Source organism: Balaenoptera ricei, chromosome 5 (assembly GCF_028023285.1).
Source record: "Balaenoptera ricei isolate mBalRic1 chromosome 5, mBalRic1.hap2, whole genome shotgun sequence".
In the NCBI taxonomy this organism is placed as follows: Eukaryota; Metazoa; Chordata; class Mammalia; order Artiodactyla; family Balaenopteridae; genus Balaenoptera; species Balaenoptera ricei.
The window spans coordinates 77,977,815-77,994,848 of record NC_082643.1 but is presented as its reverse complement, the minus strand read 5'-3'; the positions used below and the strand labels follow the sequence as shown (position 1 = coordinate 77,994,848).

General features: G+C 41.1%; 1 protein-coding gene and 1 pseudogene across 15 annotated transcripts in view; both read left to right on the top strand.

Moving 5' to 3' along the window:
- Positions 1-848: 848 nt before the first annotated feature.
- Positions 849-1,996, top strand: LOC132366539 (nucleosome assembly protein 1-like 1; annotated as a pseudogene).
- A 14,161-nt stretch (positions 1,997-16,157) lies between these two features.
- The window catches only part of N4BP2 (NEDD4 binding protein 2), a 108,267-nt gene continuing 107,390 nt past the window's right edge, over positions 16,158-17,034 (top strand). For 7 of the 15 annotated variants that reach the window (XM_059923147.1, XM_059923142.1, XM_059923148.1 and 4 more), the window contains exon 1: positions 16,158-16,904. The gene's annotated coding sequence lies outside the window, so the exon portion shown is untranslated. The remainder of the gene's footprint in view (positions 16,905-17,034) is intronic. The other 8 variants (XM_059923139.1, XM_059923141.1, XM_059923149.1 and 5 more) reach the window with 2 other exon arrangements.

Sequence of the window (17,034 nt, the reverse complement as noted above, 5' to 3'; positions counted from 1 at the left end):
GCAGCCTCTGCACACATGGGTTCTTTTGTTTGTTATTTTATTTTTAATCTTTTGGCTGTGTTGGGTGTTCGTTGCTGCGCACGGGCTTTCTCTAGTTGCAGCAAGCGGGGGCTGCTCTTCGTTGCAGAGCACGGGCTCTAGGCGTGCGGACTTCAGTAGTTGTGGCACATGGGCTTAGTTGCTCCGCGGCATGTGGGATCTTCCCGGACCAGGGCTTGAACCCATGTCCCCTGCACTGGAAGGTGGATTCTTAACCACTGCACCACCAGGGAAGTCCCACACATGGGTTCCTTATCTCATTACATTTATATTATCTCCTTATATCTCCCAATTCAATCATGCACTCATTTAACTATTCATTCTCCAAATATTTATTTATAGTTTACCACATGTCAGGCACCGTGGCAGGTGCTAAGGACATGACGTTGACAAGACAGATCCTATATGGGACCTCATTGAACTTAAGAGTCTATAGGGGTGTACAAATGATTCAACTAATGGATATTTGCTATGGTAACAGGTAGCAAAGGGACCTAATCAGTAGTTAAAGAAGCCTGGAAAAAATGATCTTGAAGCTGATGACTGGGGAACATCTTAAGGAGGACAGAGGATTAGTGAGGTAAACATCTTAAGATGTTTGGCTTGAGGGTGACATGTAGCATGTCATATTATATAAGTTATCTCTTTTTTAAGCCCCAAAATTTAGTGGCTTAAGCAAACATCATCTGCTCATGGTGCCACCTTCTGCTCCCACCCCTGCCCCCCACCCTGGCTGCCACCCTGAGTCACTACCTGTGCAGCTCTGGCCACCTGGCTCCCTGTGCTAGCCACCAATATGTAACGCAGACATTGACAAGAAAGAGCAGTCTGAACTTGATCAAGGTTTGGTTGATGTTGAAGAAGTAGAAGAAGAAGAAACTGGTGAAGAATCAAAAATCAAAGCAGGTCAGCTGACTGTTCAGATGTTGCAAAATCCTCAGATTCTTGCAGCCCTTCAAGAAAGATTTGATGGTCTGGTAGAAACACCAACAGGATACATTGACAGCTTGCCTAGGGTAGTTAAAAGACAAGTGAACGCTCTGAAAATCCTTCAAGTTAAATGTGCACAGACAGAAGCCAAATTCTATGAGGAAGTTCATGATCTTGAAGGAAAATATGCTGTTCTCTATCAGCCTCTATTTGATAAGCGATTTGAGGTCACTTATGAACCTACGTAAGAAGAATGTGAATGGAAACCAGATGAGGAAAATGAAATTTTGGAGGAACTGAAAGACAAGGCCAAGATTGAAGATGAGAAAAAAGATAAAGAAAAAGAGGACCCCAAGGGAATTCCTGAATTTTGGTTGACTGTTTTTTAAGAATGTTGACTTGCTCAGTGATATGTTTCAGGAACATGATAAACATATTCTGAAGCACTTGAAAGATATTAAAGTGAAGTCCTTAGATGCAGGCTGGCCTATGAGTTTTGCCTTAGAGTTTCACTTTGAACCCAGTGAATATTTTACAAGTGAACTGTTGGCAAAGACACATAGTATGAAGTCAGAACCAGATGATTCTGTTCCTTTTTCTTTTGATGGACCAGAAATTAAGGGTTGTACAAGGTCCACATAGATTGGAAAAAAGGAAAGAATTGTCACTTTGAAAATCATTAAGAAGCAGAAACAAGGGACTTGGGGCAGTTTGTACTGTGACCAAAACAGTTTCTAATACTCTTTAATATTTTTGCACCTCCTGAAGTTCCTGAGAGTGGAGATCTGGATGCTGCTGCTGAAGCTATCCTTGCTGCAGACCTTGGAAGTCATCACTTTTTACATGAATGTATATTCCCAAGATCACTGTATACTTTACTGGAGAAGTTACTAAAGAAGATGATGATGATTATGATGAAGAAGGTTAAGAAGAGGATGAGAAAGAGGAAGAAGAAGGAGATGAGGAAAATGATCCAGACTATGACTCAAAGAAGGATCAAAACCCAACAGAGAGCAAGCAGCGGTGAAGCAGGTTGTATGTGGCCTTGAGGGTAACTTGCACTGATCTAACTTCTGCTTCCTTGGAAAGGAGGAATTTACATAACTTGAAAAGCCTATTTCAAGTTTTTTGTTGTTGTTTATTTGCTTGTTTTTGTAGCTTAAAATAAAAATATCAAATTAAAAAAATTTAAAAAATGATCTCACAGTTTCTGTGGACAGGAATTTTTTTTCTTTTTCTTTTCTTTCTTTCTTTTTTTTTTTTTTTTAATTTTTGGCCACACTGTGCGGCATGCAGGATCTTAGTTCCCTGACCAGGGAAGAGTGGAAGTGCAGAGTCTTAACCACTGGACCACCAGGGAAGTCCCTGTGGTCAGGAATTTGGAAGTGACTTAATTGGGTAGTTGCGGCTCAGGGTCTCTCATGAGGTTACCATCAAGATATTGGCTGGGGCTGCAGTCATCTGGATGCTTAATAAATTTGGCTGGAGGATCTGCTTCCAAAGTGGCTCACTCACATGGTTGTTGGCAGGAGGCCTCAGTTCCCTACTGAAACCATGCACCTCAGATTGGGACTTGAACCCACGTGCCAGGACTCGAACCCAGCCAAAACCCAGACTGGGACTCGAACCCAAGAGGCCGGGACTCGAACATGGCCAAAACCCAAGGTCTTCCAACTGAGATCACACACCTGGTTTCAGGACTTAATGAAGCTCAGGTTCTTGATGTCTCACTGCAGAAAGAATTCAGTGAGAGATAAAGTGATAGGTGAGAAGTGGATTGATTTAGAGAGAAACACACTCCACAGACAGAGTGTGGGCCACCTCAGAAGGCAAGAGCAGCAGCAGGGTATGGGGTTGTCAGTTTTTATAGGGGTGGGTAATTTCACAGGCTAATGAGTGGAAGGAGTATTCTAGCTATTCCAGGAAGGGGCTGGGATTTCCAGGAATTGGGCCACCACCCACTTTTTGATCCTTACGGTTGGCCTTGGAACTGTCATGGCGCCTGCCGGTGTGTCATTTAGCATGCTAATGTAGTACAATGAGCGTATACTGAGGCTCAAGGTCTAGTGGAAGTCGACTTGTCTGCCATATTGGACCCTTTTGGTTCTAATCAGTTTATGTCATGTTCTCAGGCTATGTCATTCTTTCAAAGGTTGTGTCCTGCCCACTTCCTTCCTGTTTCACTACCACATGAGTCTATCCATAGGGCTGCTTGAGTATCTTTGAAATATGGCAACTTCCCCAAGAGAGAGCAAGGAGGTCACAATGCCTAATGACCTAGTCTTAGAAGTCACGCAACATCACTTTACCACATTCTACTCATTAGAAGTGAGTCACTAAGTCTAGCCCATATTTAAAGGGGAGAGAATTACACTTCAACTTTTTGAAAGGAGTGCCAAAGATCTTGCAGACATATTTTAAAACCATCAAACATAGTCAAGGAAAAGAAAATTCAGCATGGCTAGAATTAGAGTAAAAGACGAGGGTAATGACTGATGAAGAGAGGACTGGTGAATGATGACAGTGGAAAAATTAGCTGGAACCAGATTCCTAATTTCCCTATTAATCTTAGTGATTTAGTTTTTATCTTTAAGGCAGTGGGAAGCCATTGAAAAGCTTTCTTTTTAATTTATTTTTAAATTTAAATTTGTTTTCATTTTTTAATTTTTTGGTCACGCTGTGTGGCTAGCAGGATCTTAGTTCCCCAACCAGGGATCTAACCCGTACCCCCTGCAGTGGAAGCGTAGAGTCCTAACCACTGGACCGCCAGGGAATTCCCAAAAGTTCTCTGTTTTAAAGCTTTATTGAAATATAATTCATAAACCATACAAATCACCCATTTAAAGTGTTCAACTCAATGGCTTTTAGTATATTCACAGAATTGTGCGTTTATCTCTACAATCAGTTTTAGAACATTTTCATTACCCCAAAAAGAAACCTTTAGTTGTTACTCATCCTCCCTGTCCCTAGGCAACCACTAATCTACTTTTTCTCTCTATACATTTACTTATTCTGGGCCTTTCATGTAAATGGAAATGTGGTACTTTGTGACTGGTTTCTTGAAATTATGTTTTCAAGTTTCATCTATTTTGCAGTATATCAATAGTTCATTCCGTGTTTTTTTTAACAAACATTTTATTTACTTATTTTTTGGCCTTGCTGTGCGGCTCGCAGGATCTCAGTTCCCTGACCAGAGACTGAACCTGGGCCACAGCAGTGAAAGTACCAAATCCTAACCACTAGACCACTAGGGAACTCCCAATTCTTCATTCCTTTTTATGGATGAATAATATTCCATTGCATGGATATACACATTTTATCTATCTATCTATCTATTAATTGATAGACATTTGGGTTGTTTCTACTCTTTGGCTATTGTGAATAATGTTGCTATAAACATTCATGTACAAGATTTTGTGTGGACATGTTTTCATTTCTCTTGGGTATATACCTAGGAGTGGAATTTCTGGGTCATGTGATAAATATATGTTTAAATTTTTGAGGAACTTCCAGGCTGTTTTCCATTCAGTTGCACCATTTTACATTCCTACTAGCAATGTATGAGGGTTCCAATTTCTTCATATCTTTGCCAATACATGTTGTTGTCCATCTTTTTTGATAACAGCCATCCTACTGGGTGTGACAAGGCATTTCATTTTGTTTTTAATTTGCATTTTTGTTTTAAAATGTAGATTTGGGGACTTCCCTGGCGGTCCAGTGGTTTAGGCTCTGTGCTTCCAGTGCAGGGGGAACGAGTTTGATCCCTGGTTGGGGAGCCCGGGATCCCACATGCTGCATGCTGCGGACAAAAAAATAAAATAAAATAATAGATTTTGTTATTATTCAGGTATGACAAGGTCAACAGACCAGATTGCCATTGAAAAGACAGCTGTTATGCTCAGAGATCCCAAGAGGAGGGGGCACGCCATGCCATGGCAGAGGTAACCACCAAGTTCAGTCAGGAGGGGAGGGGAATGTGGGTACGAATTTTATTGTGATTTCTGTGGTAAGCAACAAGAGAGGCTGGGTACGGTTTAGGATTGGCTAGGTTGAATAATTTCCATAAGCCCTGGGGCAAAGGGACTGCTCCTAGTTGTCTGGTACCTGGCCTGGGGGGAGTAGGATAGGGAAATAGTAGCCTGGAGTATAAGAGTCTGATAAAGAATGTGATTGAGGATTTGGGCTGTAGATTGGTTGGTTTGTCTATGAAAGGCATGCCTGCAGGCAAGTCGTTTTACTGTCTATAAAAATTGGCTAACCCCGGCAGGGGAGGGGCAGGAGCTTCAGGTCTGCAAGGTCCCAAAATGTCAGAGCATCAGAAACATACAATTCCCCTGATAGTTAATGTTGTTGAAACTTTTCATATGCTTATTGGCCGTCTTTGGAGAAGTGTCTGCTTAGATCCTTTGCCCATTTTTAAATTGGGTTGTCTTTTTATTATTGAGTTGCAATAGTTCTTTGTACATTCTAGCTACAAGTCCCTTATCAGATATATGATTTGTAAAAATTGTCTCCTGGGACTTCCCAGGACTCCTTGCTTCCACTGCAGGGGGCACAGGTTCAATCCCTGGTCTGGGAACTAAGATCCTGCAAGCCTTGCAACGTAGCCAAAAGAAAAAATAAATTAAAATTATAAATAAATAAATAAATAAAGGTGAAGGGTGAGATCTAGAGCACAGGGAATAAGTAGCCTTAGTTAGAAGTTATGCTGCTCCCATGGAACCAAGAAGGCTGGCAGAAAGCATGAGTGGCCACGTAGGTAGGTTTACTGGCCCGCTGGCAGGAAGCTGATGGAGTTCTTCAAGGGAAGGCCATGGCTGCACCCTCAATGCCCATCACAGGGCCTGCTGTAGAGTAAGAACTCAGTAAATGTTTAATGAACTGAACAGGCTTGGGTTTCAGTCATGATTGAATCATGATTATATCACGATTTCTAGATACTACCTTAGGAAAGTTACTTACTCTCTGTGCCTCATTTTCTGTGAAAGTGTGGATAATAATCCCAGTCACTGAGTCAGAAACTAATATATATATATATATATTCACCAAAATCTGTTTCCTTTTCTTCTTGGACACACAGCTAGATAATGCTTTGCAGTCTCCAGTTATGTTAGGCACATACTGACTGGCACATCATTGGCTCTCAGTAGATGTTTAATGAAAGAATATAACTACTGAGATATTCCATTATAAACTTTGTTGTGTCACCAGTTCTTCCTTATCTTGATCCAAGATGACATCTTGTCTGGCCATGGAGGTAGTTAAGACCAAATGAAAATTTCCTGTGGATGATCTGTTGTAAAGAATATGATTTGTTTTACACAGAACTAACTAACTAATGATAATTAATTTCCCCCTAATTATAATTCATGGAGAAAAGCAGGTGGTATTCTTAATTCCCTAAATAGAACTGGAGGGAAGCAGTAGTTGTGGAAAACTTTTGCCAGAGTATTTCTCCCCCCACAGGCCCCCCCTCAGTGTCATTTAAGGGTACACTATTATTAGAAGTAGTGTGAGGGACGCTGTGATTAGAGAATGGTAAAATGGAACTGCCGCTAACAAAAACTTGCTGACTACGGAGGTGGAGTGCTCTAGGGTTTTAGTACCTTAGATTAAGCTGTCAGTGATTCAGGTTTTCAACCTCAACTTTTCTGGTTTAATAACATGGTCAAGTCAGTTGCATGAATGCATTAAACAAATCCATGAATTCTCATGCCAACCAATTTCTTGTGTGAATAATATGTAAATCAGGATGCTAATTTATTAATTTACAATGATAAATGTAACCAGAGAGCAGGTTGTATGTCTTATCAGCTGCTTGATACACTCTTTCTTGGTAGGAAGATATGGGAGGCCATATAGTTATAATCAGAAAGTTTTCTGGTAAACTGAAATCTGGAGCAAGAAGAGTTAGATGGGTAATCTTAAAGGCCAGGATTATCGAATTATGGTAAGTGAATGTAACCATTTCAGTAGTAAGGACAGGCTTGCTAAGAGAGGGTTGCTTTTTCTCTACTGATATTTTCTTTTATGTGGACTGAGCTAGAATGGTGTAACTCCTAGCTTCTCCCTATTCCTTTACCCATCCCAGAGTAGAGAGAGTGACATCTGATTGGTAAATTCAGGAAGAATAACTTAGGCATGGTTGCCTGATTTCCTCTCTTCTCTCTGGACAGTAAGGCTGCTCAGAGAGTACATACCAAGGATTTATGACTTACTTGGTCCAGTGTGTTACCCAGGGCTAATTTCTCCATTAGGCACAGTGGGCCCAGTGTCTAGGGGTCAGGATACTTTCAGGGGCCTTGAACATGTTTTCATTCAATTTAAAATGAGAAGGAAAAAAACGAACTTGTAGGCTAAAGAAAATGTTTTAATATATGGTATTAATATATTTTATTTATATCAGTGCAGTCATAAAATATGTCTTTAAATATTTTTTTATGGAAGAAGGGACCCATAAAGGCAGAAGTGCCTATGGCTCCATGCAAGACCCAGTGTGGCCCTGTGCTGCCTGTGGAATAGGGTGGGGAAGTCTACTTAACTGAGTTGTTCAGGTGACAGATCAGTTTGGTTCTCATAAGCTACAGCCTCCAGTTGGTCCTTATCAGTTCAGGAGATACTTGATCCATCATTTACCTTACACTTGCCCTTTATTCTCAATTTAGACAGAGAAGACCAATGCTATTTACTGGGCTCCCTGAAGACCCCAACATAAATCACAGGAATATATATTTACTGGGAATTCCCTGGCGGTCCAGTGGTTAGGACTCCAAGCTCTCAGTGCCGAGGGGGCGGGTTCAGTCCCTGGTCGGGAACTAAGATCCCACAAGCCCCGAGGTGCAGTCAAAAAAACCCAAACAAAACCAAACATAAAAGGAGTATATATTTACTGAATTAAACGGAAGGAGACTGGAGAATTTGTGTACTGAGCAGGGCTACTCTGATCAATGCTGGTCAATCTCTGACAAATTACTGTTATTTAACTTCTCTTTTCTATGTTCCATGTAGCTGCAAATTCCTCTGTATTTTGGAATCAGCCAAAAGAAAATGAGGAAACTCCTTGACATCATCCTACAAACCATCCTGATTTGGAACAGGTATTTTCAGCAGTCCATCAAAGCAAATAATGAGAAATTCCTATGCCCTACCATGAACAAATGTCCAATGTAGGACATATTTTGAAACACGCACATCTATATGGGACCTAAAGTAAAATCTGGAACTGTTTTACATGTGACAAAGGCACTTATGTTAGGTGATATTACATTCAGAGAGCAAGTTGGAATGACAACATTTTTTCTAGGAATGATAATGTTTTTCTAGGAAAACAATATTTAATTTTTTCCCTTATCTAGTTTACTTGATTAAAACTCTGGATATCTCTTTGAGTTTAAGTTTTAAAGCAATTAAGTTTTGATTCTCAAAATGATCGAAGTTTTGGGCTTCCCTGGTGGCGCATTGGTTAAGAATCCACCTGCCAATGCAGGGGACAAGGGTTCGAGCCCTGGTCCGGGAAGATCCCACATGCCGCGGAGCAACTAAGCCCGTGTGCCACAACTACTAAGCCTGCACTCTAGAGCCCACGAGCCACAACTACTGAGCCCACATGCCACAACTACTGAAGCCCGCGTGCCTAGAGCCCATGCTCCGCAACAAGAGAAGCCACCTCAATGAGAAGCCCGCGCACCGCCATGAAGAGTAGCCCCTGCTTGCCCCAACTAGAGAAAGCCTGAACGCAGCAACGAAGACCCAACGTAGCCAAAAATAAATAAATAAAATAAATAAATTTTTTTAAAAAAGAGGAGATTTATTATAAGAATATAGTAATGTTTTTTACAAAGTTGGAGGTATCACACTCCCTGATTTCAAACTATACAACAAAGCTGCAGTAATTGAAACAGTATACTGGCATAAAAACAGATATGTAGATCAATGGAACAGAATAGAGAGCCCAGAAATGAGCCCACACTTAGATGATCAATTAATCTATGACAAAGGGGGCAAGAATATATAATGGGGAAAAGACAGCCTCTTCAATAAGTGGTGTCGGGAAAATGGGACAGCTACATGCAAGAGAATCAAACTGCACTACTTTCTCACACCACATTAAAAAAAAAAAAACTCAAAATGGATTAAATACTTAAATTTAACACCTGAAACCATAAAACTCCCAGAAGAAAATGTAAGCAGTGTATTTGACATCGTCTTAGCAATATATTTTTTGGATCTGTCTCCTCAGGCAAGGGCAACAAAGGCAAAAATAAGCAAATGTACTATATCAAACTAAAAAGCTTTTGCCCAGTGAAGGGAACTATCAACAAGATAAAAAGGTCACCTACTGAATGGGAGAAGATATTTGCAAACAATATATCTGATAAGGGGTTATTATCCAAAATATTCAAAGAACTCATATAACTCTACATCAAAGAACCAAACAACCTGATTAAAAAATGGGCAGAGGACCTGAATAGACATTTTTCCAAAGACATTCAGACAGCCAACAGGCACATGAAAAGATGTTCAACATCACTAATCATCAGGGAAATGCAATTCAAAACCACAATGAGATATCACCTCAGAATGACTATTATCAAAAAGAACAAATAACAAATGTTGGCAAGAATGCGAAGAAAAGAGTTGGTGGGAATGTAAATTGGTGCAGCCACTATGTAAAACAGTATGGAGGTTCCTCAAAAAATTAAAAATAGAATTACCATATGATCCAGCAATTCCACTTCTGGGTATTTTTCCAAAGAAAACAAAAATACTAATTTGAAAAGATATATGCACCTCTATATTCATTGCAACATTATTCACAATAGCCAAGATATGGAAGCAACCTAAGTACCCATAGATAGATGAATGGATAAACAGCACGTGGTATATATATACAATGGAATGTTAGCCATAAAGAAAAGTGAAATCTTGTCATTTCCTACAACGTGGATGGATCTAGAGGGTATTATGCTAAGTGCAGTAAGTTAGAAAGAAAAAGACTTCACTTACATGTGGAATCTAAAAAACAAAACAAACAAACAAACAGAGAAACAGAAACAGAATCATAGATACAGAGAACAGTAGGTGGTTGCCTGAGGGGATGAGGGTGGGGGAATGAGTGAAATAGGTGAGGGACATTAAGAGATACAAACTTCCAGGTACAAAATAAGTGAGTCATGGGGATAAAATGTAAGTGTGGGGAATATAGTCAATAATACTGTAATATCTTTGTGTGGTGACAGATGGTAACTAGACTTATTGTGGTGAGCATTTTGTAATGTATAGAAATATTGCACCACTATGTTGTGTACCAGGAACTAACAGTGTTGTAAGACAATTATACTTCAAAAAACAAACAAATTCATCGAAAAAGAGACCAGATTTGTGGTTATCAGAGGCAGAGGGTGGGGGAAGGAAGAACTGGATGAAAGTGGTCCAAAAGTACAAACTTTCAGTTGTAAGACAAATACTAGGGATATGATGCACAACATGATTCATATAATTAACACTGGTGTATGTTACATATAAAAGTTGTTACGAGGGCAAATTCTGAGTTCTCATCACAAGAAAAAAAATATTTTTTTCTTTTTCTTTTATGTCTATATGAAATGATGCATGCTCATTAAACTTACTGTGGTAATCACTTCATGGTGTAAATCAAGTCATTATGCTGTACACCTTAAACTTATAGTGATATACGTCAGTTATATCTCAATAAACCTGGAAGAAAAAAAGAATACAGGAATTTTTTAAAATTAATTAATTAATTAATTTATTTTTGGCTGTGTTGGGTCTTCGTTTCTGTGCGAGGGCTTTCTCTAGTTGCAGAGAGCAGGGGCCACTCTTCATCGCGGTGCGCGGGCCTCTCACTGTCGCAGCCTCTCTTGTTGCGGAGCACAGGCTCCAGACGCGCAGGCTCAGTAGTTGTGGCTCACGGGCCTAGTTGCTCCGTGGCGTGTGGGATCGTCCCAGACCAGGGCTCGAACCTGTGTCCCCTGCATTGGCAGGCAGATTCTCAACCACTGTGCCACCAGGGAAGCCCTATAGGAATGTTTTGAAGAAACCGAGGGGAGGGATGCAGCTGGCTCCAGGAAAGACTAGAACCAAATTGTTGAGAGCCCAGACAATACTTTCTCTCTATCTCTCCAATCTCTCTTCTCTGCTTGTCTGCTTCAGTCTTCTCTCAAGGACAGCTTCCTTTTCTCCTCAGGCTTCATGCAGAATATAGTTGCCCCCAACTCCTAAGGTAACCCCATACAGGCTTAGTTGCACAAAGAAAACGAATCTCTCTAGAATCCCAAATATTTCACTCTAATTAATTATTTTTTCTTAAATAGCAAATAGATTCTTTTGGTTCAAAAAAGGTACAGTAAAAAGTCTCTCCAGCCTCTTTCCTCTGGCTACTCAGTTGCCTTTCTCAAGGGCAACCAATGGTACCAGTTTGTTCCATCTCCTTCCAGAGAAATTTTACGTATATGTGATAAAATACATCTATCTATCTGTCTATCTATCTATCTATCTATCTACCTTTCTCCTCTTCCCAATTTTTTACACTAATGGCAATATACCAGACACACATTTTTTTTCACTGAGCAATTTATCCTGGAGATTTTACAGTATCAGCACTCAGAGAGTGCCATCATTCTTTTAAATTATAGGATTCCAAATTTTGGAATTTAATGTTGCAATAAAAAACCAGAAGTGTGTTTATAATGTACTTATAAGACATAAGACATACGTAAAATATGTAACTTTTTAAGTTTTCTTTATGCTTTGCCTATTTTTTTTTCTTCTGTTGGGTTGTTGGTCTTTTTCTTATTGATTTCCAGGTGTCTGTATATTAGAGGAACCAGTCGTTTGTCTCTGATATGAATTGCACTTTTTTCTTGTTTATCATTTGTCTTTTGATTTTACTAATGCTACTTTTTGACTTTGTCTCAATTCTAAAATTTTCCAGGAGGGGGCTAATTGTATTGAGACACCCACCCTTGGTTAATTAACTGTGGCCAGGAGTCATTTTTTAATGCCCTGAAGTCCACCCTATGGAATGGGGGTGAGTAAAGCTAAAGGGGAAATTGTGAACTAAAAGGGGTCTACTACATTTCAATGTATAGAAGATGTTTTCTAGTCACTGGGTATATATCTCCTTGTCTAGGGGAAAAGAGTTCAGTTTTGGTGAAGATACACACCAAGAAACAGTCATCATTGCAACTGAATAAGAGAGAGATATGCAAATTGCTATGGTTGTAGATGAAGAAGCATTTCGTTGTGTTTGGGGCATCTAGGAAAACTTTACAGGAGAAAGGGCATTTGAACGGGTTTGTAAAGACATAGATGAGTGAAAATGAATGACTAGGTTAGCCAATGGCTCAACATCATTGGAAGTAGGATGTATTGGGACGTGTGTGATTGTCACAAATGGAAGAGTAACAGAAAGATGTCAACAGGTATGATTATAGAATGTAACATTCCCTTACTGGCAAATGATATGAAATCTTACAGTTACATAAAGCTGGAGCTACCCCAATATGCTTCTGGACTGAAGTATGGCTTCCAGTAAAAATTATTTACAAAGACACAGCACTGTGGTTGCTATCACATTTACAAAAGGATTATCCCAGGCATGAGGAAGCTGTCTTTGCCATCCATTCTGTAGTTCTAGTTATCTTAGGCGGCTTTTTTTTTTTTTTTAATACTCTCTTTTGCCAATTCCATTTCTATCTTTCCCTGTCAAGTTTGGAGACTGCCTCACTGGCAGTCTGGCCATTCACTTATGGAGAAACTGGGTATAGCAAAGATAAAATTCTCAAGAGCATCTCTCAGTGGATCTATGCTTGAGGTCTATTTGAAGTCCATTTCTGTAGGAGTGGCAGGATTTGGAAACTACACTAAGGGATTTGGGGGGTTTTTTGTTATTGTTTTTTCACCAGTGGATTGACCATTTCCCCCCTCATCTCTCCTCACCTCCCAGCTTGAGGTATAGTATAACTGACAAAATTGTACATACTTAAAGTGTACAACATGATGATTTGATATAGGTATACATTGTGAAATGCTTATCACAATTAACATATCCCATCACTTCTCATAGTTACCTTTTGTGTGTGTGTGTGTGTGTGCACACGAAGAACACTTAAGATGTATTCTCTTAGCAAATTTCAATTCTTAAAAGTTTTTCCTCTCCGTAGATGTTCTTAGTATCCTATTCCTTCCTTCGAGATATTTGTTTCCTCACTTTTTATTAAAAAAAGCAGCACTTTATGCCTGCCTTTTTATAGATAAATAACTGCACAAAGAAAATTACTTTTTCTTCATGATTGAATCCATAATATCTGCAATTAATAACTACCATCTATTGAGCCTTTACTTTTACATGCTTTCATTATTTTAATTAATCATAAGTAGATATAATGAATGCATTAGAGAGATGAGAAAATTGAGTTTTAAAGGGCTTAATTTTCCCAAGGCCACAAAGCTTGCAGCTCCTGTTGAGTGTGGTAAAGAAATCTTTTATAAAGAAAGCCCACTGATATTATTTACTTTAGATAACAGCAATATAACTCACTATCCAGTTTCTACCAGATTTAAAATTGAAAAACACAGGAGTTCCAGCATATGTTGGTTCTTACTTTCTTTTAGTAACGTTCTTGCAAAATGTTATTCTAAGTTTAATTGGGAATGAAAACAAGTATTTATCAGCCATTATGTAAAAGAGGAAAAAAATCCTGAGACAGATTTTCTTTTGATTTGCCATATGCTGTGTCATGGAGTAATGCTCATTCTTTTACTCATCAAGTGTCCAAGGAGTGTTTTGTACAAGGGTCTGAGTTTGGTAATGAGGAATACAAGACTGCATGGGAAACAGAACCTATCTTCAAGGAATTGATGATCTACTAAGGGAGATTATAAATATGTAAATAATTAAATTAAGTGGAATGCTCCAAGACAAATTCAAAGGATAGAAATGCAAAGGTGGCATAAATTATTTTCGACTGAGAGGAAATCATACTTATGTTCTAAACATAAACAAGCATGTTTAAAATTTAGCCGTTAAATAGACCGAAGATGCTTTAGACAAATATCAAGGATTTGTTTATAATAAATTACAAAATTTTATTTATTTACAAAAATCCAAGACATTTTAAAAAATGTAAATTTTATTATTTCCTTAAAGGCCAGTCTTTCATCTACAGAAATGCCAGCGTTCATCTTATTTAAAGTGTTAAGTGGTAGCATTTTGCCATTCCACAGATTCATCTGGCATTTTAGAGAATTAAATTTTGTAACATAACCAACTGGAAGTTATAGAGAGCAGGGTGTGATCAGGAGTAGCACCTTGGTATTTAAGGTACATCAAGATACTCAATAATTCAGATATTCTTAAATTTCTTCTTTAAAATTAAAAGATACCCAATCTCAAATGAGAATGAGCATGCTCAACAATCAGTTTATCCAATGCTTTAACCTAATGCTTATGTCTCACCCTTTAAAAGATGTGTTGTACTTTTCCTATTGGCTTAGAATTTAAACCAATAGGAAGGAGGAAATCTTTATAAATATTCACAAAGAAGGCTGGCATTGTGGATGTTGAGTAAAGATTGCTTTGTTCTTCATTTGAGTCTGACTTTAGAACTTTATAGTAGTGATGTTTTTCTTTTATTGATATAGTAAGCAAACACTATTTTTTCTTTAAATATTCAGCCTGGGTGATGTCTTGCTGGCTTGAAATATATTTTCCAGTGTTAAGAATACTTTATTTCTTTTTGTTCAGACCTAAGATGTGATGAATCCTTAACAATGTTCAAAGGAAAAATCAAGAATTTAAATGCCAGTTTTTATTATCATGCTGATATTATCAGCATGATAATCATTTTATTATCATGTTCATATTTCATATGAATGAAATTAATATTAACTTGCTAGATTTCTTTGAAGTTTATAATTACTAGGATTCTTTCATTACTAAAGTGGCATGTATCACTGTTATTAGTCTCTTTTAATGGCTGTTCAGAGGCAGAGATAATGTCAGGGTCTCAGCAATAGTTTATTTATATCTTGAGATTCTGGGTACTTTGTTAAATCTCTGCTGCTTCAAAATTAATAAAAGCATTGATAGGGGTGTTTGTATTTTAATTTCTTAACAGGGGCTCAAGGGACTTTTAAAAATACAAAAATCATACAAAAGGAAAAAAAAAACAGACCTTTTTCTCCCGGGTTGTTGGTTTCATTAGAACATGTACCAAACCCGAGGTCTCTGCTTAAATATTTCGGGTTTCTAAAAAAACCACTAGAATGTTTTCGTGAGTTAGTGTTCCAACTAGACCTAAATGAAGATAAAAATTCACTTGCATTTCCCCCAAATTTCCACTCAGTTTATAGCAATTACTAAAACAACACTGACAGTCTGTCTCTTCGATGCAAAGGAATACTTTGTCAGGGGGCTACTTCGTTTCTCTACGAAAAACACTGATGGTGGAACAAAAAGTAATTGCAAAGGGAGGGGAACAGAGGGAGGAAAAAAACAAATAAGCATAATCACCACCCCCAGAAAGCAAGAGTGAAAAATTCGTGTGCCTGAAAACACTGAACATTTCACGTCAGAACACAGAAGAAGCAAACAAAGGAAGGCAGAGTTTAGGAGGACAAAAAAATGGAGCAGGTTTTGGGGACGGTCTAATACAGTGAATGCAAAAGGGCAGAAAACCTCGTTGCTTTTTCTCGGCACCTGAAAACTGAAGCTCTAAGCGGGGCAAAGGTCAGCGCCTGCGGTTCTACGTTGCAAACGTGGTCTCGTTTTTTGGTGCTTCCGCCAGCGTGTTCTGACCGCATGTCGGCGGCGCCGGTGGGACCAGGCAGCCTCGGTCCCCGCTGCGGTCGCGGCTGCCGCCGACCCCTTTGTCTCCCGGCTCCGAGGCGGCCGCGCCGTGTCCGACGCCCGAGCGCGCAGAGGGGCAGCGGGCCGCGCGCCCGGAAACCTCCCGCGGACAGCGCGGCGCGCGAGGAGGCGGGGTTCGCGCGCCCGCCGCCGCCGTGGCCTTACACGCCTCGAGTCAACAGCTCAGGCTAAGCCTAGGCCGCCTGGCTCGCCCCGCGGTCCCTCCCAACTTGCTGCTGGGACCCGCGAGCTGGCGGGCCCGCCCCGGCTCCCATTTCCTCCCCCGCCTCAACCAGCGAGTACGATCTAGTGTTTCTGTTTTGCTTTTGAAGATTGGGAGAGAGTGAAGAGGCTTATACACGGCTGTGTCTAACACGGTTACCGCGCAGCTTGTTTCGGCCGAAATTACGGGCCCCTTATTGCTACGTTCACCAGCTCAAAACGGCTCCCGCCTTCCCCGAAAACCCGACGCATTGAAAAGGGCTTGCTTCTCCGTGTGACCCCACGACAAGGAGAGGGGGAAACACGTCAGGCTTTCGGGCGAGCTTTTTTCGGGGGCGGGGAGCGGCTCAGATGCGGCAGAACCGGCCAGGCCGGGACCCGCTCTCAGTGGGGAGCGGGAGAGGCGGGAGCGCCCGCGGGCAGGGGTCGCCGGGGCCGGCCCTGCGGGGCGGGCCGACGCGCTCCAGCGGAGCTCGGGAACGAGCCAGAAGTCGTGGCCGGGAGCCGGCGTGGGTGGGGGAGGCGGAGAGCAGCGATCCACCTGGGCGACGTGGCAACCATTCCCTACTCCCCGAGACCCCTCCCCATTCGGCCGCCCACCCGCCCTCTCGCGGCTGGTTGCTGCGAGGCTGCTCTTCCCCGGCCGGACGGAGAGCGGCAGTGTCTCTCCGCCGGGCGCCCGCCGCGCGTCTGCCCCCGCAGCCAGCGCTGCTCGCCAGGCCTGCGCCGTGCCGGAGAGCCCAGTGGCGGCGGCGGGAAAGGGCTGCGGAATCGCGGCGCTGCGTCTCACACTCGACGACGCGGCCTCGGCCTCGACGCCCTCCGCCCGTTCTCGGAGCAGGTAAAGGCGGTGGGTGGGAGGCGGGGCGGCGGGGCCGGGCTGAGGGTCCGGGAGGGAAGGAATCTCGGAGTCCCCGAATCCGAGCGGAGGGCCTAAGGTAAGCGGCGGGAGGCGCTGCCACCGAAACCCC